The sequence below is a fragment of the Notamacropus eugenii genome, chromosome 2, assembly GCF_028372415.1.
Source record: "Notamacropus eugenii isolate mMacEug1 chromosome 2, mMacEug1.pri_v2, whole genome shotgun sequence".
Classification (NCBI taxonomy): domain Eukaryota; kingdom Metazoa; phylum Chordata; class Mammalia; order Diprotodontia; family Macropodidae; genus Notamacropus; species Notamacropus eugenii.
The window spans coordinates 143,984,402-144,011,439 of NC_092873.1; the positions used below are offsets into that span (position 1 = coordinate 143,984,402).

The following is a 27,038-nucleotide window of genomic DNA, read 5'->3' on the forward strand; positions in this document are numbered from 1 at the left end:
TAGACATTTTTTGTCTGCTTAGTCTGTTGACTGAAAAATGCTGCATGTGGTAGGAGTTGAGGAAAGCTTCTAAGGCACAGGGAGCATGGACAATTACCCTTCTTCCCAAAACTATGTCAGCTATGGCTTTGATCAGGTCTGCTGAGGTTACAACAGCCCTGAGGCAACCTGGCAGACCCCTCACAATAGCATCCAAATTGTGATTATAGTACCTTAATGAATAGAAATTGTCTCCATGTTTTTGTCCTGTTACTCGTGTAGCATTTTCCCCTGGAAGGGGAAATCATAGCTAGGATGGCTTAGCCTGGGAAGGAGAAGCAGAGGAGGCTTCAATTCCTCATTAGTTACCAAAGCTTTGAGATCAGAGAAAGGTGATCAAGCACAGGATTCTTGAGATCATAGAGGGGGTGAGTTATGAGGGAGAAGGAGGGATCCAAAGATGGCAGTAGCCAGCCAATCCAAGAAGGTGGGGAGCTGGCACTTAATACTGGGAGTGGGGAACTTTAGTATGGTAGCAGTGCGAGAGGAATCTTAAAGGATGCCCTGGGGAGCAAGTACAAGTCCCCAAAATTCTTAGCAAATGTAATACAGAATTGTAAATTTTTCTTGGAGGCCTTATGGCCCTTAGGGGTTCAATGAGTAAGGGAATACACAGTGTCAGCCAAACAGAAATTGGTGTATGGGGAGCAAGGAGAATTGAGGAGCATGGGAACTCAAGGGTAGAGAGGTCACATTGCAAAAATCTGAGAGAAATATGTGGGACTCTTGATATAAGTAAATAAAAACTGTGAGGAAGAGTCCTCTGGGACAGAGAAAAAGGCATTACTCAGGTCAAAGCCAGAAACTGGCATAGTGATTGGGAGAGTATGGGGTTGGGGACAATGTGGGCATAGGGCATTACCCAGTTATGGGTAGTGGGGAGTAAATAAGGCAAAAGGAAAGGGAATGTGGGGAAGGGTTCAATGACAGATGCCCAAAGCACAGAATGTGACAAAAGACTCATAGCCAAGGAGGTGGGCAGGCCTGTTAGTGCAAAGGAGGAAAGGGTGATTACTGAGGAAAAAAGGAAAGGGTTCAGAAAGGACAGCATGAGGAGCACTGAAAAGTCCCAAAACAGTAATAACGTTTTCATTCCAAGGGTTGCTCTAGTACCTATTACAGCCTCAATCTTGATGCCTGCCCCAGTAAGGAAAGCACACCTGATGGGATAAAGTGACAGAAAGGATTTCTATGATAGGAGAAGACTCTTTCCTCAAGGCCTCATCATCACCCATTCTAGTTTGGGTTCTTTGGTAGTGTGGGGTGACTAAGGGAGGTGTAGGAGCATGATTGAACTTTCTTTGGAAGGCAGGTCAGTTGCTTTTCAAGTGCCCAGATTTGGGTGCCCTTTGTTCATTCCCTCTTCTAGGCATGAATGGTGAATGCCAGTCTCCTGCCTCTGCAGCTAATTAATCTGAAGGCTCAGAATTTTATCAGCCCATTCATTCATCTCAGAAGATAGGGTAGATTGGTAGTTAGCCTGACTGACTATAATGACATTAGTCTCTTTGGTCTGCCAGTTTGTTATATTCTTTTTAACTAAATTAAGTTCTTTTTGGAAGCCATCAAATAAGAGGGAGTTAAATGTGAGGTGACTATGGGGATCATGGTGTCACAGCCCCAGATGTGCATCAAAAGAGTAGAGGAAGTGATCATAAAATTTATCAATGCTTTCCCCCAGCTCTTGGATGCATATCTTGACCTTTCCCCAGTCTTCAGGGTTGGGGAAGACTTCAAGAATGGCATTAGGGAGGTTCTACACAGCCTCCTCAGCATATTTGAAAGCCTGATGATTGACAGACCCCTGAATGGTAGTCCTGACCCAGTGACCTGTGTCTAGACCCCACAAGAAATTGGACCAATTGGTACAGGTCAGAGAATCCAGGGTTGTTGGTAGAGACAATGTCCCGACTCCCACTTGTAAGACAAGGGGTCCTCTCTAGCTTGTGAAAATTCCTTAGCCTTAGCTCTGAGCTCAGCCTCACTCCAAGGATATAAAAGCGTGTGGATTCAGCAAAAAGAAAGTCCTTACCATAATTACCTGACCCGATAACCTCATCCCTTTTCACTTTAAAGGGGAACTCAGGGGCTGGTGCAGTTGGAAGGGAGGGATAGATAGGAAAAGGGGATGGACAAGTCATCTGTCTGGCTTTCAGGTCTTAGATCTCTTGCTTGAGGGCTTCTCTTAGTTGCTGGGGTTTCTTTTAATTGCTGATTGTCTATAAGCATTGATTGGACATTTGACTTCAATGAGTGGAGCTTGTCTTCAGCCTTCCATTTCTCTAACTTCATTTTGCTCAAACACTTTAATCAAAGTCAGGTTACTCTCAGCTTCCTTTTTAGTTTTTGCAAGCTGCCACTTTCTAAAGGTGTCCCACTCAGGAAACTCAGTTTTCTTTATTGCCTGATCCAATGATTTTCTTAAAAAGTTGATTTTGTCATAGTGAAATGTATCCCATCTTGGCCAACAATATTGAGGATTTTCTTTAGTCAAATTATTCCAATTGTTAAGGAATTTACAAGTTATCTGGTCCATGGACTAAATGTGCATACCCTGCAACTGTGTTCTTTGGAAGCTCATTCTTAAATTCCCAAATTTCAACTGAAGGAAACAAATACAGGGGTCCCTTTTCCAAAGAAGTAAAGACCTCACCAAGAAGAGGAGCAATTCTCTCTTTGTTGTGACACCAAGATTTCAGTCATGATGTCAAGATTTCAAACCTCCAAGAGAGCAGAGCTCAATCTCAGGAATTGGAGAAGGGAAAAATCGCTCATTAACACTTGCAAAGTCATGAATTGAGTGAGGTACAATGAGCCCCTGTAGGAACTGTACATTGGGTTGCACTGTGGAGTGTAGGAGGATCTCCTCTTTCTGATTTCAATTCTGACACCACTACTGTTGAGTTCAGAAACTGGGAAGAGGAAAAATAGTTTACCTCCACTTGTGAAGTTGTGAACTGAGTGGGGCATAACAGGCCCCTGTAAATACTATATCTTGAATTGTACTGGAGAGAGTGGGAGGATCTCCTGTTTCAGATTCCACTTCTGATACCAATACAGTTAACACAAAGAATCAAGGAAATACGGCGTAATGAGCAACATAGTAAGTTCTAGTGACAAGAAGTATATTCATAGCAGGTCCTCATGACCAGGATGTGGTTCCTTCTGGTGCTCGCCCTACACTAAGGACTGCCTGACTCAGATTTGAGCCAGTTCTCTGGTTTAACAGCAACAAAGTTCATCTGTAGGGTGTGTGCAAAGGACTACTGGATGCAGTTTGCTTGCTGGGCCTTAGCCCTGAGGAAAACAAGGCATCTCCGAATAGTAAGAAAAGAGGAGTGGTCTTGGTGTGTGGCGTCCTTCCAATGGCTACTTTGCTCATGTAAAGAAAGTATATGAAATAGCTGCGGAATTCTTTGAAGATGAGCATATGAGCAAGCATTTCTATGTGGCCTTTGAAAAGGTTTAAGAAAATGAAAAATAGTTTGAAAAAGTATGAATGATCTACAAATATAACCTGGAAAGGATTTGGAAGCAGAAAGCCCAAGAACTCTTTAAAGATTAGACATCTTTGAATTAGGTAGATGTGGCATTGAAGACGTTGTTATGAGCAGATGGAAATTCCAGCATGAAGAGGGATGGAGGCTAATCCACAGAATTATGATGCCTGTTTTGATTATTTGCAATTGACTGAAAGTAACGTGGAACCATGTAAGACGTGTATGAAAGAGGCATTGTCAAAGTGCCATCAGTCCAAGAGAAGAGACACTGGAATATCTATCTATCTATCTGTCTATCTATCTATCTATCTATCTATCTATCTATCTATCTATCTATCTGTCTGTCTGTCTGTCTGTCTGTCTGTCTGTCTGTCTGTCTGTCTGTCTGTCTATCTATCTATCTATCTATCTATCTATGTCTTTCTACCTATCTTTCTGTCTGTATGTCTGTTGTCTGTCTATCTATCTATCTATCTATCTATCTATCTATCTATCTATCTATCTATCTATCTATCTATCTATCTATCTGTCTGTCTGTCTGTCTGTCTGTCTGTCTATCTATCTATCTATCTATCTATCTATCTATCTATCTATCTATCTATCTATCTATCTATCTATCTGTCTATCTACCTGTCTATCTATCTATCTATCTATCTATCTATCTATCTATCTATCTATCTATCTATCTATAACTATCTATGTCTTTCTACCTATCTTTCTGTCTGTCTGTCTGTTGTCTGTCTGTCTGTCTGTCTATCTTATGGATTAACCATGTAGTCTATGAAGAGTTGAAGGCAAAAGAGAGGACCAGGCAGATATATCAAGCTTGTTTGGAATTAATTCTTCAAAAAAATTACATTTTTCAAAATGTAGATACTCTATGCCCACTCCGAAATAAGACATTTACTAGAAGAGATTTGGGAATTTCTATTGGCAAGTGTCCCAAAAACAAATTATTGAAAGTCTACATTGAATTGGAGCTGAGTTATAACAAATCTTTGGAGATATTTTCAGAACCTGGGTAATGTATGAATTGGCTATTAGCCAGTCATATTTGCACGTGCCAGAAGTGATTTGAAAACCCTTCACTGATTCTGAAATTGAGCAAGAAGAATCTGAAAACAAAACAAAACAGAACCAACAAAACAGTTTGCTGGAGGTTGCTGTAAGAAACACAGCATGTCAAGAAATGGATCAGTTTTGCCCAAATGGAGCTGTCTGAAGGAAATGAAGAATGTTTTTCTAAGTAGAGAGAAATTCATGAAGAAGCAAACAAAACTATGAGAAACTGAAGTGCATGAAGAAAGACTCGTGTCACTAGAACACTGGTGAAACTTTGAAGAAGAATTTGGAACAGAATCATCTCATAAAAAGAAAGTGGACAAACTGATGCCAGGGAAAGTTGAGAAGAGAAGAAAAGTGCAGGCAGAAGATGGGTCTGATGCTGGTTGGGAAGAATATGATAATTACACTGTTCCAGAAGATGCTGGAAGTCAACCCAACCTCAAAATGCTGGTGATGGTCAAACTTTGGAAGAAACAGAAACAAGAAAAGGATGTTCCAGAGCAAGACCTGGACAAAGACATGGATGAATTCAAATATTTATTTATTGTGACTCAGAGAAACTTTTTTATGTAGTATTTTTTTTAATCAATGGTGAGCCTTCTACCTTTGCTACACTGTGCCTTTAAAATAATGCTGAGTTGGCATTGAAAGGATTGTAAATAAAGAACATAAAATTTCTTTTTTTTTAAAGCCCAATTGTTTAGGAGATACTATACTTGTTCTTCCTTAATTCTTCTAGGCTTTATTTTTTTTCTTTAATTTGGAACTTAAATACAAAAAACCCAAAATTTTTCCATGTACATAGCACAACATAAAAAGAGAATTCAATATGAAGCTATGAATTCTTATTCCACAGTTTACTTAAAAAAAAATTGTTCTCAAAGTTAAGCTGCTTTTCTGTGCTTTGTTCTGAGTTTTCTTTTGTTCTCTGCTATGCACTTTTTATTTTTCTCCCTTCCTCCCTACTCTGCACTAGGGAAGGCCACCATTAGACACAGATGTGTATGGGTTTTTATACACAAATATCTACACTACATGTGTATGTATGTATATATGTGTATGTGTGTGTATGTATGTATGTGTAAAGCCATACTATACATACATCTATTTATAATTTCTTTCATTGGAGGTTGGTTGCATCTTCTCTCATGTGCCTTTTGTAGTTGATTTCAGTATTTATAATACACAAAATGATTAGTTGTTCAAAGTTGTTCTTAGAACAATGTTGCTGCTACTGTGTACAATGTTCCTGGTTCTGCTCATTTAGTTCTTCATTATTTCATGCAGGACTTTCTGTGTTTTTCTAAAATCAACCAGCTCATCATTTCTTGTGGCACAGTAACGTTCCATCATAAACATATGGCACAACTTGTTCAGCTACTCCCCAGTTAACGGACATCCGCTCAGTTTCCATTCTTTTTTGCCACAACAAAGAGAGTTGCTACCAATATTTTAGAATGTTAAAGTTATTTTCCTTTTTTCCTGATCACCTTGGGAAAGTGATAGAACTGGGTGAAAGAGTATACACAGTTTTATAACTCCTTGGGCATAATTCCAGATTGCTTTCTAAAATGGTTGGATCAGTTAAGAGTTCCACCAGCAGTGTACTAGTGTCTTACTTTTCCATACCACTTTCAAATTTTGTTATTTTCCCCTTTTATCATTTTAGCTATTCTGATAAGTTTGAGATTATATCTCAAAGTTGTTTTAATTTGTGTTTCTCTAAACAGTGATGATTTGGAGCATTTTTATATGACTCTATGTATACATAGACAGACATACATACATATATGTTACATATGTGTATGTCATTTATTATCTGTTCAATTTCTTTTTCTAAAATACATTTGGCTAGTCTATTTCCTCTTCTGTTAATATAGTCAGTTTACATTTTGATAAGTATTCTTCCATTTAGTTTAAATTGTTAAATTTATTGGCAGATAGCTGAAAATAACTCCTTATAATTATTTTAATTTCATCTTCTCTAGTGTTATATTCACACTTTTCATTTTTGATTTAAGTGATTGGTTTTCTTCTTTTTCAGATCATTTTAATCAATGGTTTATTTATTTTATTGGCTTTTCAATACAATCAGCTCATTTGATGAATTTATTTATTGATTCATTGTTTATTGATTCATTTGTTTTCATACCTTCAGTTTTATTAATTTTAAATTTTTAGAATTTCCAATTTGGTGTTTAGTTAGTGATTTTAATTTGTTTTTTTTCCTAGTTTTTTAAAATTGCATATCCAGTTCATTGGTCTGTTCTTTCTTTATTTTATTGATATAAGCATTGAGAAATACACATTTTCCTCTGATTGCTGCTTTCGCTACATCCCTCAGGTTTTGGTATGTTGTCTCATTATTGTCATACTCTTTGAAATTATTGATTATTTCTTTGACCTGTTTTTTTAACTCAGTCATTTTTAAGCATAGGTTGTTTATTTTAGGTTGTTTAATCTCCAATTAATCTTTAATTTGTATTTCCATGGTCCCTTATTAAATATAATTTTATTGAATTGCGATATGTAAAGGATGCATTGAATATTTCTGCTTTTTCTGCCCTTAACTATAAAGGCTCCTCTCCCTCCCAACATATGGTCAATGTTTGAAAATGTAACATGTACCACTGAGAAAAAAAAAACACATTTTTTTCTAACCCCATTTAATTCCCTCCAGGTATCCATCATATCTAGTTTGTCTAGTCTATTCATCTCCTTGAATTCTTTCTTACTAATTTTTGGTTTTAGATTTATCTGTTTCTGAAAGGAGGAGATTGAAGTCTTCTGCCATTGTAGTTCTGTTGTTTCTACCTGTAATGCATTTAGCTTTTCTTTGAAAAAGCTGGATGCTATAGCATTTGGTGCATATAACTTTAGTATTGATATTGTCTCATTATCTAGGGTACCTAAATAGAGTATCTAGGCTAATATTTAGGTTACTTTACATCTGGGCTTGATTCACCTTATACATATAGCCTTATTTTATATTATTACCTTCTCCATACTCTACATTACAGTCAAATTGTAGTACTAGCTATTTTCCGAAATCAACATGACATCCTCTATCTTGATGTATTTGTTTAGGTCTCCCTTTTTATCTATGGATTTTAGAATCTTTTTTCTCAATGACGACTTCTTCCATACCTTCACTGATGTCCTATCTGACAATATTTTCTCCAGATTTTCTTAGAGCATTCTGCAACCCCACCCCCATCTCCCCAGATATTTCCTTTGCTCCAGTATACTTTATTTTGTTATATCTATATTTATGCCTAATTTAACTTTTTTGAGAAATTGGACTTTGTGGTTCTTCATCTTTGTACTCTTAACCTACATTTTTGTGCCTTGCATACAAGTAGGTGCTTGATAAATGTTTGACAAACTAAATATAGTTTAATGCTCTCACTTAACTGATGATGAAAATGAAGTCCAGGATATTGAAATAATTTGTTCAATTTGCTTAGTGATTTGACTAACAGGACTTAGATTAGAACTAAGATTTTTTTATTCTTATTTATTCCCTCCAGGAGATTACACATTAAAAAGATACCAATCGTCTCTTAACATTGTCAGTTTAAAAGAGAAGTTAGATTATTTTCTAATAAAACATAACTAGTAATCAAAAATTAACTGGGTTCATGATATCTGCTGCTCTGAACTTTGGTTTCACTTTCTTGACTATTTTCTGTAAATAGGCAAGTTTCTGAGACATCTTTGTAATAAGTTTATTTTCACCTGCTTATTTAAGACTGTCTTAGAATTCACTTTTGAAACCCAAATAATACATATAATTTAATGATATGTTAGTAGCAGTTGAGTTGATATATACATACAACTTTCTAAATTTCAGCTAGATCCTTGGCCTCAGTACTTACAGAATTGTAAAATAATTGTGATATAAATTACCAGTTGTCTACTTTTTTGCCTACTCAAATATTATTTTTGGAAGAATCTTAATCTACTCTGGCAAAAATACTCTATGGCGGATATACCATGTCAAAGAAATACCTTGTGTTCTTGGGACCTCTTGTTGCTGCTGCTACCATACTGCATTAAATCCACTGACACCATTCCTTTTTCATAGATTTTGTTTTTTAGATATTTGGAATTGCTTTGATTCCTGAATGGTGCTATGGAAGCAAAACTATATTGGGAGAGAAAACATCTGATTTTTCATCCCAGTTCTGCTACTTGTTGGCTGTGTGTTTGGGGAAGTCATTTTGTCTTTGGCCCTTTATTATCTCATCCAGAGATCATGTATATAAGGGAGAGGGAGGATATCAGAGAGATGTTGGAGTGTTGATCAAAGGTACCTTATAACTTTAATAGTTTCTCTGGATATGGACAGGATGTTCCATCATGAGTCTTTTAGAATTGTTGTAGATCCTTGCATTGCTGAGAAGAGCCAAGTCTAGAAAGTTAGTCATTACACAATATGGCTGTTACTATGTACAATGTTCTTCTGGTTCTGCTCACTTCATTCAGCATCATTCAACTCTTTCCAGGTGTTTCTAAAGTCCACTTACTAAAGCACAATAGTATTCCATTACATTCATATACCACAACTTGTTCAACTATTCCCCAATTTATGGGCATTCCCTCAACTTCCAATTCTTGGCCACCACAAATGGAGCTGCTATAAATATTTTTGTACATGTGCATCCTTTTACAATTTTTATGATCTCTTTGGGAAATAGACCTAGAAAATGGATCAAAGTGTATGTACATTTTTGTAGCCCTTTAAACATAGTTCAAATTGCTCTGCAGAATGATTGGATCAGTTTTTAATGCCACCAACAATGTATAAGTGTACCAATTTCCTCACATCTTCTCCTAAATTTATCATTTTCCTGATATGTTATGTTAGCTAATCTGATAGATGTGATGTTGCTCCTCAGAATTGTTTTGATTTGCATTTCTCTAGTCAATAATGATTTAGAGCATTTTTTCATATGATTATAGATTTAATGTCTTCATCTGAAAACTGCCTGTTCATATCATTTGACCAGTTTTCAGTTGGGGAATGACTTGTATTCTTATAAATTTGACTCAGTTTTCTATATATTTTAGAAATGAAGCCTTTATCAGAGACACTAGTGATACAAATTGTTTCCTAGCTTTCTGCTTCCCTTCTAATCTTGGTTGCATTGGCTTTGTTCAAAAACTTTTCAGTTTCCTGTAATCAAAATCATCTATTTTGAATTTCTTAATGTTCCCTATCCTCGTTTGGTCATAAATTCTTCCCTTCTCTATAAATCTGACAGATAAACTATTCCTTGTTCTACTAGCTTGCTTATAGTATCAATATTTATGTCTAAATCATGTACCCATTTTGACTTTAACTTGATATATGGTGTAAGATCTATGCCTAGTTGCTGTCATACTCTTTCCCAGCTTTCCCAGAAAATTTTGTTAAATAGTGAGTTCTTATCCCAGAAATTGGGTCTTTCACTTTATCAAACAGTAGATTACTATAGCCATTGACTACTGTGTCTTGTATACTTAAACTATTTCACTGATCCACCACTCTTATTTCTTAGCCAGTACCAAGTAGTTTTGTTGTTTGTTGCTTTGTAATACAATTTAAGATCTGGTATGGCTAGACCACCTTCTCTTGTATTTCTTTTCATTAATTCCCTTGATATTCTGGACCTTTTGGTCTTCCAGATGAATTTTATTATTTTTTTCTAGCTCTACAAAATAAGTTTTTTTAGTTTGATTGATATGGGACTGAATAAGTAAATTAATTTGAGTAGAATTGTCATTTTTATTATTTTAGCTTGGCCTACCCATGAGCAACTGATATTTTCCCAAGTATTTAGATCTGATTTTGTGTGAAAAGTGTTTTGTAATTGTATTCATATGGTTTCTGGGTTTGTTTTTGGCAGGTAGACTCTCAAATATTTTATAATGTATGCATGAACTTTAAATGGAATTTCTTTTTCTATTTCTTGCTGTTGGACTTTGTTAGTAATATATAGAAATGCTGATGATTTATGTGGGTTTATTTTATATCCTGCAACTTTGCTAAATCGGTTTAATATTTCAAATAGTTTTTTACTTGATTCTCTAGGATTCTCTAAGTATGCCAACTTATCATCTACAAAGGGTGATAATTCTGATTCTTCTTTGCCTATTCTAATTCCTTCAATTCATTTTTCCTCTCTTATCACTAAAGCTAACATTTCTAATACAATATTGAATAACAGTAGTGAAAATGGACATTCTTGTTTCCCTTGATCTTATTAGAAGTGCTTCTACCTTAGCTTCATTAAATATAATGCTTGTTGATGGTTTTAGACAGATGCTATGTATCATTTTAAAGAAGGCTCCATTTATTTCTATGCTACCTAGTATTTTTAACATTTTCTCAATAATTGTGTCAAAAGTTTTTCTACATTTATTGAGATAATCATATGATTTCTGTTAGTTTTGTTGTTGATATGACCAATTATGCTGACAGTTTTCCTAATAGTGAAACAGCCCTGCATTTTTGGTATAAATCCTACCTTGTCATAGTGTGTTATCCTGGAGATAAGTTGCTGTAATCTCTTTGCTAATATTTTATTTAAATTTTTTTTATCTACATTCATTAGAGAAATTGGTCTATATTTTTTTCTCTTTTTTGACTCTTCCTCATTCAGATGTCAGAACCATATTTGTATCATAAAAACAATTTGGTAGGACTTCTTTTCCTATTTTTCTATTTACCCAATAGTGGAATTAATTGTTCTTTAAATTTTTGATAGAATTCACTTGTAAATCCATCTGACTCTGGAGGTTTTTTCTTAGGGAGTTCATTGATGGCTTGCTTGCTTTCTTTTTTCTGAAATGGGCTTATTTAAGTTTTTTATTTCCTCTTCCATTAATCTGGGCAATTTACATTTTTTATAAATATTTATCTATTTTACTAAGGCATACAGTTGGGCAAAATAGTGTCTAATGATTGTTTTAATTTCCTCTTTATTGGTGGCTAATTCACCCTTTACATTTTTGATACTGGTAATTTGGTTTTCTTCTTTCCTTTTTTTAAAAAAAAATTGAATTAACTAAAGCTTTATTTATTTTATGGATTTTTCATAAAACCAGCTCTTAAGTTTTATTTATTAGTTCAATAGTTTTCTTAATTTCAATTTGCTTAATCTCTTCTTTAATATTCAGAATTTCTAATTTGGTATTTAATTGGGGATTTTTAATTTGTTCTTTTCCTAATTTTTTAAATGGCATGCCAAATTCATTGATCTCTTTCTCTATTTTATTCATGTAAGCATTTAGAGATATAAAACTTCCTATAAGAATCACTATCACTGCATCCCATAAGTTTTGGTACATTATCTAATTGTCATTCCTTTGGATGAAGTTATTGATTGTTTCTATGATTTGTTGTTTCATTCACTCATTCTCTAGGATTAGATTTTAGTTTCCAATTAATTGTTAGTCTATCTTTCCATGCTCCTTTATTTCATTAGTTTTTTTTTTTATTACATCATGCTCTGAAAAGTTTGCATTTAATATTTCTACTTTTCTACTTTGGATTTTGAGGTTTTTTGTGCCCTAATATGGGCAGTTTTTTGTAGGTGCCACATACTTATGAGAATATGCATATTCCTTTCTATCCCCATTTAATTTTCTCCAGAGGTCTAAGATATCTAACATTTCCAAAATTCTATTCATCTTAACTACTTTCTTGTCTATTTTGTGGTTAGATTTATCTAGTTCTGAGAGGAGGAAGTTGAAGTCCCTTATTAGTATAGTTTTAGTGTCTATTTCTTCCTGTAACTCCCTTAACTTCTTCTTTAAGAATTTGGATGCTATATCAGTTGATACATACATGTTTAGTAATGATATTCCTTCATTGTCTATGATATTTTTTTATCAAGCTGTAGTTTCCTCCCTTATCTTTTTTAATTAGATCTATTTTTGCTTTTGTTTTGTCTGAGACCAGAATTGCTTCTTTTAACTTCTGCTTTTTTAGCTTCAGCTGAAGCATAATAGCTTCTGCTCCAGTCCCTTACCTTTACTCTGTGTGTGCCTCTCTGTTTCATGTGTGTTACTTATAAAAAATATATTGTAGGATTCTGGTTTTTAATTCATTTGACTATCTGCTTCAGTTTTATGGTAGAGTTCATGACATTCACAGTTATGATTACTATCTATGTCTTTCTCTTCACCCTACTTCCCTCCTTTTATGCTTTTCTGTCTCTTTTCTCCCTTTGCCTCCTCACTAGAGTTTTGCTTTTGACCTCAGTCTTCCCTCCCTTCTATTAGCCCCCTCCCTTTTCTTCCCCTTTACCCTTACTACTTTTTCCTTCTCTTCCTTTTCTTTTGACTTTCCCCTTTTACTTTCTATAGGGTAAGTTAGATTTCTTTACCTCACTGATTATAGTCTTGCTTCTTTGAGCCAAATATGATGAGAGTAGAGTCCAAACAAAACTCATGTCTCTCCCTTCTTTCCCTCTACATAACAGGTCTTTGTGCCTCTTCAAATGATGTAATTCACACTTTTCTGCCTCCTCTATTCCTCTTTTCCCAGGACAATCCCCTTTCACCACTTAATTACATTTTTTGTCATCACATCAATGTCAAGTTATACTCATGTCCTCTGTCTATGTGTACTCCTTCTAACTGTCATAATAATGATACAGTTTTCAAGAATTATCAGTATTATCTTCCCTTCTAGGGATGTAAATAGTTAGCCCTTATTGAATAATATGGTTTTTCCCCCCTTTCATATTTGCTTTTTTAATGCCTCTCTTGAGTCTTCTGTTTAAAGATCAAATTTTCTGTTGAGCCCTGGTCTTTTCAGCAGGAAAGTTTGGAAGTCCCTTATTTCATTGAATGTCCATCTCCTCCCCTGAAAGATCATGTTCAGTTTCACTGGGTAGTTGATCCTTAGTTGTATTCCAACCTCCTTTGCCTTATGGAATATCATATTCCAAGCTTTGCAGTCTTTTAATGTAGAAGCTGCAAGGTCTTGAATAATTCTGATAGTGGTTCCATGATATTCAATTTTTTTTTTCTTTTCAGCTGCTTGCAGTATTTCCTCTTTGATCTGATAATTTGTGAATTTGGCTACAATATTCCTTGGTGTTTTCAACTTGGGATCTCTTTCAGGAGGTGATCAGTTGATTCTTTCAATGACTATTTCAACTTCTGTTTCTAAAGGACCTTGGGCCATTTTCCTTGATGGTTCCTTGAAAGATGCTGTCCAGGTTCTTTTTATCATCATGGCTTTTAAGTAGACCAATAATTTTAAAATTATCTCTCCTGTATCTATTTTCCAGGTCTTTTGTTTCATCAGTGAAGTGTTTTACATTTTCTTCTATTTTTTCATTCTTTTGATTTTGTTTGATTGATTCTTGATATCTCATAGAGTCATTAGCTTCCAATTTCCCAGTTCCAACTTTTAACAAATTGTTTTCTTCAATTAGATTTTGTACCTCATTTTCCATTCAGCTCATTTTACTTTTTAAGGAGTTCTTTTCAGTGAGTTTTTGTGCCTCCTTTTCCATTTGGTCAATTGTACTTTTTAAGGAATTGCTTTCTTCAGTGTACTCATTCCCTCCTCCCCCCCCCCAATTTGGTCAATTGTATTTTTTAAGGACTTCTTTTCTACAGTCAATTTTTGCCTTTCTTTTTTTCTAAACTATTAACTCTCTTTGGCATACCTCTCATTCTTTTCCCCAATTTTTCTTCTGCCTCTTTTATTTGCAATTTTTTATTTAAAATCTTTCTTGAGCTCTTCCAAGAAGGTTTTTTTGGGCTTGAGACCAGTTCACATTTCCCTTTAAGGTTTCAGATGTAGGTATATTGACAGTGCTGTCCTCTTCTGAATTGGTGTTTTGATCTTCTCTATCACCATAGAAAGAATGTATGGTGATTGTCCATTTCTGCTTTTTCTCATGATGTTTACCTATTTCTTGACTTTTAAAGTTGAGCTCTCCTGTTGGAGTACAGTGGGCATTGACACAGCTTCTTGTGCTGGAGGCCAGGGACCTGGTCCCTGCCTTTGTGTGCTGGGGTCTCAGGTACTGGCAGTTGGAGGCTATAGGGATCTGGTACCTTACCTGGTACTAAGCTGGAGTCAGCAACACTGAAGCTCTCCACATGGGTAGGGGATCTGGCCTCTGGAGGACACCTGATCACCTGGGGTGCTTTGAAGCATTGGAAGTTTTAGCTTCTGGAGGATGCACATGGGATAGTTTTCTGAGCTGGAGTCTACTGGTCCCCCTGTCTGTGCCAAAGCACTTGGAGGGATCCTGGTGCTAGCAATCGCCTGCTCCACCACCTTGATGCTCAAGATGTTCTGCTGGTTTTCTGATGTTGAGCTTGCCACTGGTTTGCTGGGATGTGTCTCACCTATACTGCTCCCCCTCCACTAGAGTGAGAGTGGCTTTTTCTCTTAATCCCTCAAGCTTCCTGGGCTATAAATTTCCTGTACTCTACCTTTCTGCTGGCTCTACTATTCCAGGGGTTTTCCTTGGGGTGATATATTTTGGGTTTTTAGAGGCTAACAGGGAGAGTGAGAGTGATTTATGTCTTACTCCTCCATCTTGGCTTCTGGAAATGATATTTGCAGACTCACTAATTTAAAGAGAAGAGATTGGCATTTTCTTAAAGATCAGAAGGTTGAATTAAAAACTTCTTCCCATTTTTACCCTTAATCCGTTCTTCCTTTTCTCCACCAGTTGTGGAATTGTAAGATATTTGTGTCACGTACAATAATATGAATAGTTTCTGAAAATGTTTCCAACTGATTCCACACATTTCATCCTTTAGGATGCACCTTGTTATAGTATTTGAGAGGAAATAAAATATTTTAACAAACATCATGAAAATAGTTTATTTTTTTTGCTACTCACATTTTCATATGACCTAAGTTCATTGAGTTTGGATTTTTACCTAACCATTCCAACTTGCTTTGAGTTGAAAATACTTATCTTAATTGTTGAACAAATGTAGAAGATCAGAGTGGAAGTGTATAAAAAAAGTAGATCTAAATGTCAACTAAATGGTATCCTAATTTAATTTGTAAGACATCAACTTGTCAGTCAAAAACACTATACTTGTCTCCATCATCATGAATTGGTAACATTAAGGTTCTACGTTAATAAATATTGGGAGGGACAACTTTCCTGGCTACACAGTACTTCAATAGATACACAACTCTCTTTGAATATGAGACTAGAGGTACCAGCATTTAATTCTTTCTCTTCTTTCCTTGTTTATTCTTTCCTTCTCTCTCTTCTTCCCTGGTTTGACACCAGGATTTTCACCTCTTCCTGACTTCCACATGGCAACTTGTTATTACTTAATATTTTTAAAAATTATTTTATTTGTATGTAAATTATTATTAAATTTTCTAATCTGAAATAATTTTGATTCCTTATTGTTTATTATACTTGTGCCTATTACTGATATGTTTATGCTGACATATTATTGATATATTTATTACTATGCTGCCCCTTTGAAAGCCATGCAATTCTTTTTTTACGAAATCATAGGGCTCCCAAAATAACCTTTTTACTTCAGTGTGCTTTCATCACCTTTACTTCTATTACCACAGTATTTTTTTGTGGGGTAGGGCTGGGAAAGAGGCAACTGGGGTTGTGACTTGTTTAGGGTCACATAGAATTTAACTGTCTATGGCCATATTTGAACTCAGGGCTTCCTCACTCCAGACATGGTGTTTTTTACACTGTGCCACCTAGATGCCCCTACTGTAGCATTTTAAAAAAATTTTAATTGATTAATTTATTTTTAGCTTTCAACATTCACTCCCATGAGTTTTAAATTTTCTCTGCCTTCCTCCTGTCCTTCCTCTTCAATATGACATGCAATCTGATATAGGCTCTGCATATGCATTCTTACTGAACATATTTTCACATTAGTCATGTCATATAGAAGAATTAGAACAAATGGGAGGAATCAAGATAAAGACAAAAAACAAAGGAAACAAAACCAAAAAAGAGAGCAAATAGTATACTTTGATCTAGCTGCATTCAGATTCCATATTTCTTTCTCTGGATATGGATGGCATTTTTCATCATGAGTCTTTTGGAGTTATTTTAGGTCCTTGCATTGCTGAGAAGAGCTAAGTATATCAAAATTAGTCATGGCACAATGTGACTGTTACTGTGTACAATGTTCTCCTGCTTCTGCTCACTTCACGCAGCATCAGTTCATATAAGTCTTTCCAGGTTTTTCAGAAGTCTGCCTGTTCTTCATTTCTTATAGCACAATAATATTACATTGCATTCATATGCTATACGTTGTTCAGCCATTCCCCAACTGATGGGCATCCCTTCAATTTTCAGTTCTTGGCCACCACAAAAAGAGCTGCTACAAATATTTTTGTATGTGTGGGTCCTTATTCTATTTTTATGTTCTATTTGGGATACAGTCCTAGAAGTGGTACTGCTGGGTCAAAGGGTATGCCCACTTTAGTAACCCATTGGGCATAGTTCCAAATTGCTGTCTAGAATGGTTGGATCAGTTCACAACTCCACCAGCAGTGAATTAGTGTTCCAATTTTCTCACATCTCCAGCATTTATAATTTTCCTCTTTTGCCATATTAGCCAATCTGATAGGTGTTGTGTGGTACAAAAGAGTTGTTTTGATTTACATTTCTTTGATCAATAGTGATTTATAGCATCTTTTCCATGTGACTTGCTATAGTATTTTTCACACTGATAACTACCATGAAGTTACCAAGACAATAAAGATCGGAAGAAAATCAAACAATTTCACAAAGATCAGAGTTTGACTATCTGGGGATTAATGCTACTTCATGAGAATCTAGTAATATCACTCTTTGCTTTCCTTGGAGGGTCATTTTGAAATCAAGGACGAGAAATTTGTCCATACCCAAACAAACTTTGAAAGCTTCTCCCTCTTTGTCTTACTGTTCACTTGGAGTTTGTATCCTTCATTGTAGCATGTATGATTTACTTTATCCCCAACTATGTATTTATATGTCAGAGAAAGAAAAGTTTTGGAGTATCCACATATAAAAATAAATATTTAAAAAGCCATCTTTTTTGGTTCTTTCAAGGAATCTTATACAAATTTGGCAAATATATAGGAGACACCATGAAGGAGGACAGACTTGAAGACACTCTTTTGCTATGCAGAATTAAAGTCTATTCTTTTAATGAACCACAAACAGAAAACACAGTGTGATCTTGTATTCTATATACCTTCTAGTTAATTTTGTGATTCATAAATAGACATAGATGACAGAGAGAGAGAGATGATAGACAGGTAGATAGCTAGATATATAAAACATCTATTGAATACTTACAATATTCCAGGCACTCTGATAATAGCTAAGGATGCATACAGAAGCAATCAAGACAATTCCTGCCTTTGAGAAACCTATATTCTTATGGTTAGGGAATACAATACTTAAAAAGGAAAAGGAAGGGTATAATTTGGAGCTGGCCACCAGGGAGGTGGATAGAGTGGTTCTGGGCAAAATAATGGAAAAGTTCACCTATCAGAGCCCAAGACACCTTAGGGTGTGGTCCATTAAGAAAATAAATAAGGTGGCCTGAGCAGAGTCTAACTGGTTTGGAATCTGAGGTGGGTAAGTGGAAGCTTGGTTCCAGCCATAAAGATGCACACACTCTACTAGTGTATAGCTCTAATTATTGAAAAGCTTTTGCTTATCAAGCCCTACTTTGCCTTTTTGCAACCCATGACTTCTTGTTTCTGATTCCGGAGCCAAATATAACAAGGTTAATTCCTCTTCTGAATGACAGCTTTTCAAGTACTTGAATACACCTGTTGTTATGCCTGATCCCATCTGGGGCCTCTAAGATTTCGCTTCCCTATATTAAAGCATCTTTAGTTCTTTTAACTATTTTTTCATAAGCCATATACTCAAAACCATCCACTATTCTAGCTTTTCTTCTCTGGGATGCTCTCTAGCTTACTAAGTTTGTTCTAAAATGTGGTACTCAGAATTGAATACAATGCTCCAGATGTGATCTTACTCGGGCATAGTACAATGGAACGGTCAACGCTTTATTCCTGGAAGCTCTGCTCCTTTTAATTCAGGTCAACACTGCTTTTTATTTTTATTTTTATTTTTTGGCTGCTATACCACACTGTTTAATCATTCAGAGTTTGCATTCCATTCAGTGTTTGAGAATTATAATTAAGGTCACTTGGCAGCACGAAATAGGATAAAGAATGAAAGATTTCAGTAAAGAAGAACTTTTAAAGATGTCCTTTGTCCAGTATTTACTAGTTGTTTCATGAACCTTAAAGTATTAAATCAATATCAACCATTATTAGTAAGATGTACAGTTTCTGAATATGGGAGACAGGAAAGTCATGTCCATGTTAGACATCAACTTCTTAAGGAGTACAGATAGTGATCAAAGGGTGAGATTGATTTCATCCATGATGATCATTAAGAAAAGGACTTGGTGTATATCATGACCACATGTAATGTGCTTTGCATATCACAATCCTCTGCTTCTTGCTTTCTCCTCAAATAACCAGGCAAGGTAGTATTTTTTAAGTGCTAAAATGAAAGATAAGACTATAGGAAAGGAACTCAGGAAGAGAAGGACTGCAAAGTTAGGGTAAGACTCATGGAAAAGGTCTGTTTTGTATACACCTTAAAGAAAGGGTAAGATTTTGGTATGTAAAGTAGAGTTGGAAGGGTATTTCAGGAGGGGTAATAGCAAAGGCTTTGATGTGGAAATAAGCATTTGGAGTAGATGAGAAAAATTGTCTAAATTGAAGACCAAACCATATGTTAGAAAGTATGGGAGAAAAAATTGAATTAAACAGTATAGAAGCAGATTTTGGAGGATTTTAAAAGTCAGGCTAAGAAATTTGCAAACAACTGGAAGCCATTAGAAATTTTTGAGTCTGACGTGACATGAAATATGTCTCAAAGTGTGAGATGTATTAGATTAGAATGTGAAGTGACTGAATGCAGGAACAATAGGAAACCTACTATAAGGGGGCTTCTAGTCAAGATAGTTCTTGAAGGGGAAGAAGACCAGCATTTCCAGCATAATCACTCCAGTCCACCAGTCCAATCCTGAAGTGTACCCGGGACTGAATAATGACCAAGAAATATAGTGACAAATTCTAGTAAATGACTTTTTTTACTTTTGAACTACACAAAAAGTCAGAAGCTTACAGAAACAGGAAATGGTGCCCACTAACAAAGCCAATGTCTACCAATGTCTACAGAGATGTGTTCCAGGGCTGCTTAGATGAACCAAAGACACAAGTAGACTGTATCTAGAGACAGCAAGAGTGGAGAGCTCCCCTGAAGAAAGAGGAAGGATGATCAGAAAGCCCTAGGGTGGTGATCTTAAAAACCTTGGCTAGATAGCTAGGTGTCACAGTGGATAGACTGTTGGGCCTAGATCCGTCAAAATCTAGCCTCAGATACTTATTAGTTGCATAGCCTGGACAAGTTACTTAACCTCTATCTGTCTCAGTCTCCTCGACTATAAAATGGGGGTGATAATAATAGCTCCTCCCTTGTCAGGATCAAACAAGATAATATTTTCAAAGTGATTGGCACTGGCTTGGCGCATAGTGGGTACTTAATAAGTGTTTATTTCCTTCCCCTGGGGAAGAACACCATGCTGTACAGCACTCAGACTAGGACAGTCCTGGTCAAAGAACTTTAAAGACCCAAATACTATGTTGTAAGACTCCAGTCAGGGCTTTGATGACCCGACATTCTAAACCTCAAATGTTCCGGGGATCAAATCCCAGGAGTTGGAAATCAATGCAGAAACCAAGGGAATGCTAGAGTAGGCAAAGCACAGTTGACCACTCCATCCAAAAGTCCAGCAAGGTGAACGCCTGGACCTGGAACCCAGCTTTGATGTAGGAACTAAAACTGGAGAGATGAGTAAATCAAAGGAAACATCTACTGGTATATAAAAAAAAATTTTTGCATATCTACAGATCCTCCAAAAAAAGGAGTGCATAAAAAAAACGAAAACAAACTAAGTGAAGGTTTAAATGAGAACAACAGATTTTCTACAAGGACTATATGAATAAGTAGAAGAAATGAAGCAAGAGATTAAAAAATGGAATAAAATCTTTAGAAGAAAGAAATGGAAGGAATATAAATAGCTTAGAAAAGAAAGTGGTAAACCTTACCCAAGAAAGGGAGTCTCTGAAAACTAGAACAGACCAAACTGAAATGAATGAACTCATGAGACAGAAAAAAATGTTAGAATAAAATAAAAAGATTGAATAAAATAGAAAATGTAAACCATTTCAGCACTTAGCATAGTACCTAGTACATAGTAGGTGCTTAATATGTATTTATTGACTCATATGAAAAACAACTGACATAGAGATCTCTTCAAGGAAATAGAATGTAATGGTAATTGAAATGGGAAGATCTTTCCCACTCATTGATAGGCCCATGTGACCTGTCCAGGTCACATGAAAGCCTGAGTCACATGAGTCTGTACAGGGAGGGGTTCACTGAAAGAGTGAAGCAGGAAGGTTGGAAGAGGAAGAGGTGGAGCTAGAGCAGAGCTGAGAGGAAATTGGTCAAAACAGTCAGAACTGAGGGAGAGAGAGGGGGCAGACAGCTAGTCTCATGAGTGTTTGTTTGTTTGTGGGAAGGCCCTAGCAGGGGCAAGGCTTGGTGATGGTGCTGTCCTCTGCATTGTTAGTGTATATAGATTTTTGTAAGTGAAGATAGAGAGAACTCAATTGCCTCCCCCAAAAACTCCTCAAAAGAAACATCTTGGGATCGCCATTACTAATATCTAGAGTTTTCATGTCAAAGAAAAATTCTACAAGGATTACGAACGAAACAATTCAATTACTCAGATGGGAATGCATGAGATTTGGTAACTTCTACTCTAAATGAAAGGAAATTTTTTAATTTCATATATATATGTATACACATATATATTTACATATATATACATATACACACACATGTGTGTGTGTAGACATATGTACATTTGAATTCAGGTCCTGACTCCAAGGCCAGTGCTCTATCCACTGTGATATCTAGCTGCCCCTGGAATACAACATTCTAAAAAGCAAAAGAGAAAGTCTTACAAACTAAATCTAAGTTGCTCTACAAAGTTTCTAATCCTACAAGGGAAAAAAGAAATTAGATATTTGATGAAAAGTCCAGAACTGAATAGAAACTTTGCTATAGAAACATGAGTCCAGAAAAACCCAAATAGTAAATGTATTTGAGCACTGGAAGAAGTTATGTAAGGATATATAGCATAGTGCTAGCATCTAGTTGGGGAGGACAGTTGTGTCCCTTCAGAAACTTAATGTCTTCAAAGGGCATTGACAGAGTTAAATAAGAATTAAAAAGGTTGCTGGGGATAGATTGGCTCTACTCTGAGCATTTTAAGATGGGAAAGAGAAGAAAAAGTAAAAGAAATTTATTAGCTGTAGGTAGGAGGAAGAAAGGGGAGCTTCCTATTTCTCATACTGGGATCCATTAGAAGAAAAGAATACAAATTTGGAGAAAGGGGTAAGAGAATAGGCTTCAGTTTTATCTAAAAACAGACAAGGAAAAATAAACACACATGTTAACCAGTAGCTTGGTGTAGAAATATAGCAAACAAAACAGGGAAACAAGTGGCAAAGAGAGATGAGGGTTAAGCGAAGATAATGCTGGGGAGGGAGGGAAGTGCCACAAGTAAAACAAACTTCTTGATCCTCAATGGAGAATTAAAAGTGGTGGAGAAAAACAAACAAAACAAGAATCTAAAGTGGCGTTTCAGATTGACTCTAACACAACTGGGGAATTATTGAGCAAATTGTAGTCTGTGAGAATAATGAAATATTGCTACACCACAACAAATTACATTAGGGATGATTTTAGAGACTTCTGTGTGGTACGAACTTACATATAATAAAACTAGCAGAAGAACCAAGAGAACAATTTACACAATAACAACATTGTAAAGAAAAACAGATTTGAAAGATTTAGGTACTCAGATCAATGCAATGAATAACCACATCTCCAAAAACCCTAATATGAAACATGTAACTCATTTCCTGAAGGGTATGTAATGAACACAAGGTGCAGAGCAAGACATACATTTTTGTATGTGGCTTCTATGAAGATTCATTCTATGTGATTTTCCTTACTGTTTTTAATGAGAATTTTTCTTCCTTTCTTCCTCTCAGCTTTTAACAGCATCAGGAAGAAGGGGAAGAAAGGTTAAGAAGAAGAAAATTTAGAAATAGCGAAGACAAAAAAAAATCATAGTAACTTTAAAAAATAAGAGAACTGAAATAAGTTCAGAAGAAATCATAGATAAGTAGGACAGTTTTGAAAATCTCATGAATAATTTATTATAAATAAGCAGTTATGAAATGGAGAGATGATTTCATATGAAAAATTCTTTTTCGTGTTCTACTGTGTGTATAAAAAAAGCTCTTTGTTTTTGCTATTGTTATTAACAAAATTGACATTAGTTGAATATGGTACATATCAATAGATTCTTGGAATTTCTAAATTAGAATGTCTTTTGCAGAGATCATTTAGTCTAGCCTCCTCATTTTATAAATGAAGAAACTCAGGACCACAGAATTCAAATGATTTGTTCAAGGCCACACACCTATTAGGTGAAATTTGAAATGAGATCCTCTGAATATGAATCCAGCATTCTTTTAACTGTGCCATGTTGACTCTGAGTCTAAATTTCTTTCTTTCTTTCTTTCTTTCTTTCTTTCTTTCTTTCTTTCTTTCTTTCTTTCTTTCTTTTTTTTTTTTTTTACTATATCTCTAGTGTAAATCTGAGTGAAACTAACTGAAGGATTTATTGGTAAAATTGATAAAAAATACGTAATATGCAAAGCATCTTTTTTTTGTTAGATAGCTATGATTCTTGCAACAAGCTAGTCAGTGCATTTTCTTGTGGCACCTTTGCTTTTCTAATGATGTGACTAAAGGAAATCCAGCCTGTACATTCTGTTCTCAGACTAGCATCATCACTCTGTTACAAGGAAGAAAAAGTACACATAGCTTTCTTATTGAGAAATAAAAATGATTTTTTAAAAAAAGATTCTGTAAGACTTCATGACTATAAATAAATGAAAACCAGATATCATAGTCTCCCTTGCCTACATTATTGAAAACAGTTAAGAATGACATTTTTAAGTGTTAAAGGAAACCCTAGCCACAGTCAGCTATAGAACAGTTTCTTATTGCCCTCAGGAATGCAAAACCTATTTAGACGATGCAAGTGGAAAATAAGATCACTTTTAACACATGTATTTTGAGGCAAAGCAAATATATCTAGTTAGTTTAAACAAAATTATGGTTAGGTCTTTGCTGCTTTCAAGAAAGTAGGGTAAATAAAATAAATAAAAAATGCATACATAAAAATGGTATCCTGTTTTCAAGGAGGTGGAATCTTTAATTAGAAAGGAACTAGACTAAAGAACACATTGATTTATAGCTAAGATCTAAGTCACTTTCTTTGTTTCTCTCTACGCCCCTGAATCGTTTCAGCTTACTGAAAGAAAAGAGAGTAGGAATAATGGTATATTCAGGTATTTAATGGTCCAGATTAGATTCCCTGATAGTGTGGCACCTATAGCTTATCTTTTGTTTAGTTCTTTTGCTTTTAATTATTGTCTGCAATCCAATCAATGAAAATGAAAATAAAAAAAAACAAACAATAAAATAAAGCAGCAAAAGAAAGAAAATGGGAAGAAACCTCCAGTGAAGGGAAAGAGTGAATGAGGATATGAAATAGCGGATGGAGGAGAGATAAAATTAAGGAAGAAAGGAGAACAAGAGGGTCAGCTACTGCATTTCAGGCCATCACCAATTGTCTGGACTTTTGCCCTACCACTGGACTTTGATGACTTAGGAAGACAGAGTGAGGCGGACAGTTTTTTGCAGTTCTGTGTCACTTAGATCTAATTTCATGCAAAAGTCTAGACATACCCATTATGTTATAGGTCCTTTTCAAAAACAAAACCAAACTATAGTAGTCTAACATCCTAATTTAGAAGATGAACAAATTGAAGCTCATAGAAGTAAAAATATAAGCGAGCATTTATTAAGTAATTACCATATGCCCAGTACTGTATTGATCATTAGAGAAAGAATGAAAGGAAAGAAAAGTTTTCTCAAGGAGTTCAGTCTGATACAGCAAGGCAAATATATACATATATAATATATACACATATATATTATATATGTGTATATACATATAATACATATACAATAATACATAATACATATATATATATATATATACAGACAAATATATGCATATATATACATACATATATATATGATTAATTAGAGATAATCACAGCAGGAAGGTATTGTGGGGGTATCATGAAAGACTTTTTACAAAAGGTGAGATATTAGCTTAGACTTAAAGAAAGATGACTTCAGGAAGCAGAGATGGGGTGGGGGACATGGGGAATAGGCAGTGGAAATCCATAGTCAAGAGATAGTGTCTTATTGAAGAACTAGCAAGGAAGCTAGTGTCACTGCATTGTAGAGGGCACCAAGCTGCAAGAAGATTGGAAAGACAGGAATGGGCCAGGTTATGAAGTACTTTTTTTTTTTAAATAGAAGATTTCATATTTTATCTCAGAAGTAATAGGGAACCAGTGGAATTTTAAAAAAAAAATGTAGGTATGAAATGGTCATATCTGCACTTGAAGAAGATCTATTTAATGTCTGATTAGAGGCTAGATTGGATGCGAGAGATTTGAGACAAGAAAATCAATCAGCAGGTAACTATAAAAGTCCAAGTGTAAGGTGACAAGATCCTGATCCAGGATAGTGACAATATCAAAGGAGAGAAGGTATATAAGAGAGATAAAGTGAGAGTACAATTGATAGAACTTGGCAAGTGATTGGATAGGGATGATAAGAGAGAGTGAGACATTAAAGAGGACACCTCAAGTTGTGATAGTGATACTCTTAACAACAATGGGAAAGTTAGGGAGAGGAGGGGTCTTGGGTGGCAGAGATTTGTTGAGGAGAATTCTTAGATCTTAGCATATTGTGGAAAGAAAGACTCAGGTGATGGAAGTACCAAGAAAAGGTCACTTCACCCTCTAATTTGTCTGTGTAATGCTTATTTTTCCCACAGACACTATAATATAACTCGATATTTCATTTCCCAAATGTTTTCAATAAACTGAATTTTGCCACATCCACAAAAAGCCTATGGTGTTGATTCAGTTTCTCTCTCTCTCTCTCTCTCTCTCTCTCTCTCTCTCTCTCTCTCTCTCACGCACACACATCCATCCACACACATGCACACATATGCACACACACAGAGAAGAGAATCTTTGCCTAGGAGTTAAGAATTTTTTCTAACTGGGGACTCAGAGTGATTGTAACTGAGCTCAGAACTTCAAAGCAAAAGAGAAGAAAATTATTGGACCTTGGGAGCCATTATATTGTGTCTAAGCTTAAAATGAGTAAATTATTATAACAGAGTGTTGTTGTTGTTTGTCCTTTGTTCTTGAAGAGAACCATGACATTGGGAAGGTTTCATGACTTGGAAGTGAGCTGGATTTAAGTGAGGCAGGGCTGTACAAATCACCAGCCTTTCTCTCTCCTCCTGAACCATTTGGGTCCAGGGACAAGATATAGAACAGGATGACTGGCAATGGCCCCAGATGCAGTGGAGGACCTTGGTCTTTTTAAGCTAAACTCTTTCCCAGGTCTTGTTCTGAGGCAATACCCATTCAGTGACATGGTCCTTCAAAAAGAAATCTAGCCCATAAACCTCAAGATGTCTTGTGAGGTTTCAGTGATCAAAATTTATATTCCTTTGGTCACAGCAACCAAATGTAAGGGTATGATTCCCTATGTGGAAGGGGGTAGGATAGGAAGAGGAGGTAGGAGAAGGAGAAAAGGAAGGAAAGAAGGAGGGAAGGAGGAAAGAGGGAATTACTTCATCTAGTGTATTGACTTATCAATGCACAACTTGCAGCCTTCCCCTCCCCCCCAAAAATATAAACAACTTCAAGATGTTATGAACATTTTTGTTATTTCTTCTGTCCTTAGCCCTACTGAATACCTTGTACATAATAGATTTTCAATAGATTTCTGTTGAATTTAGTTGAATTCCTAGTTTTAGTGATCTTTCTATTAAACCAACCTGCACTCTCTCTAGTTCTCTAAAATGGATGTGATGTCTGTATTCTTTATAACCCTTTGATAGCTGTTGTCGTATTCTGTCCTACAATAAGGTTACTTTTATACTTGTCTTATCCCTCCCACCAGACTGAAAGCAGTTAGAAATAAGTGCCTATATCTTTCAATTTTCCTAAATGCTCTACAGTATGGAGTAACTCGATAACTTTTGCGTATTAGGGATTCAGCAAATGTCTCTTGAATGATGTAAAAAGCTAGTTGCAAAGGTTATTTCAAAAGCAATTTTTTTTTTATTAGAGGAAGCTTGACT

The 27,038-nt window shown here is 35.6% G+C and overlaps 1 long non-coding RNA gene and 1 pseudogene across 2 annotated transcripts in view; both read left to right on the forward strand.

The window, feature by feature from the left end:
• LOC140526419 (uncharacterized) overlaps positions 1–27,038 on the forward strand; it is an 82,311-nt gene that overhangs the window by 34,514 nt on the left and 20,759 nt on the right. The gene's annotated exons all lie outside the window — the stretch shown is intronic.
• LOC140530404 (crooked neck-like protein 1) lies at positions 4,238–5,177 on the forward strand (annotated as a pseudogene).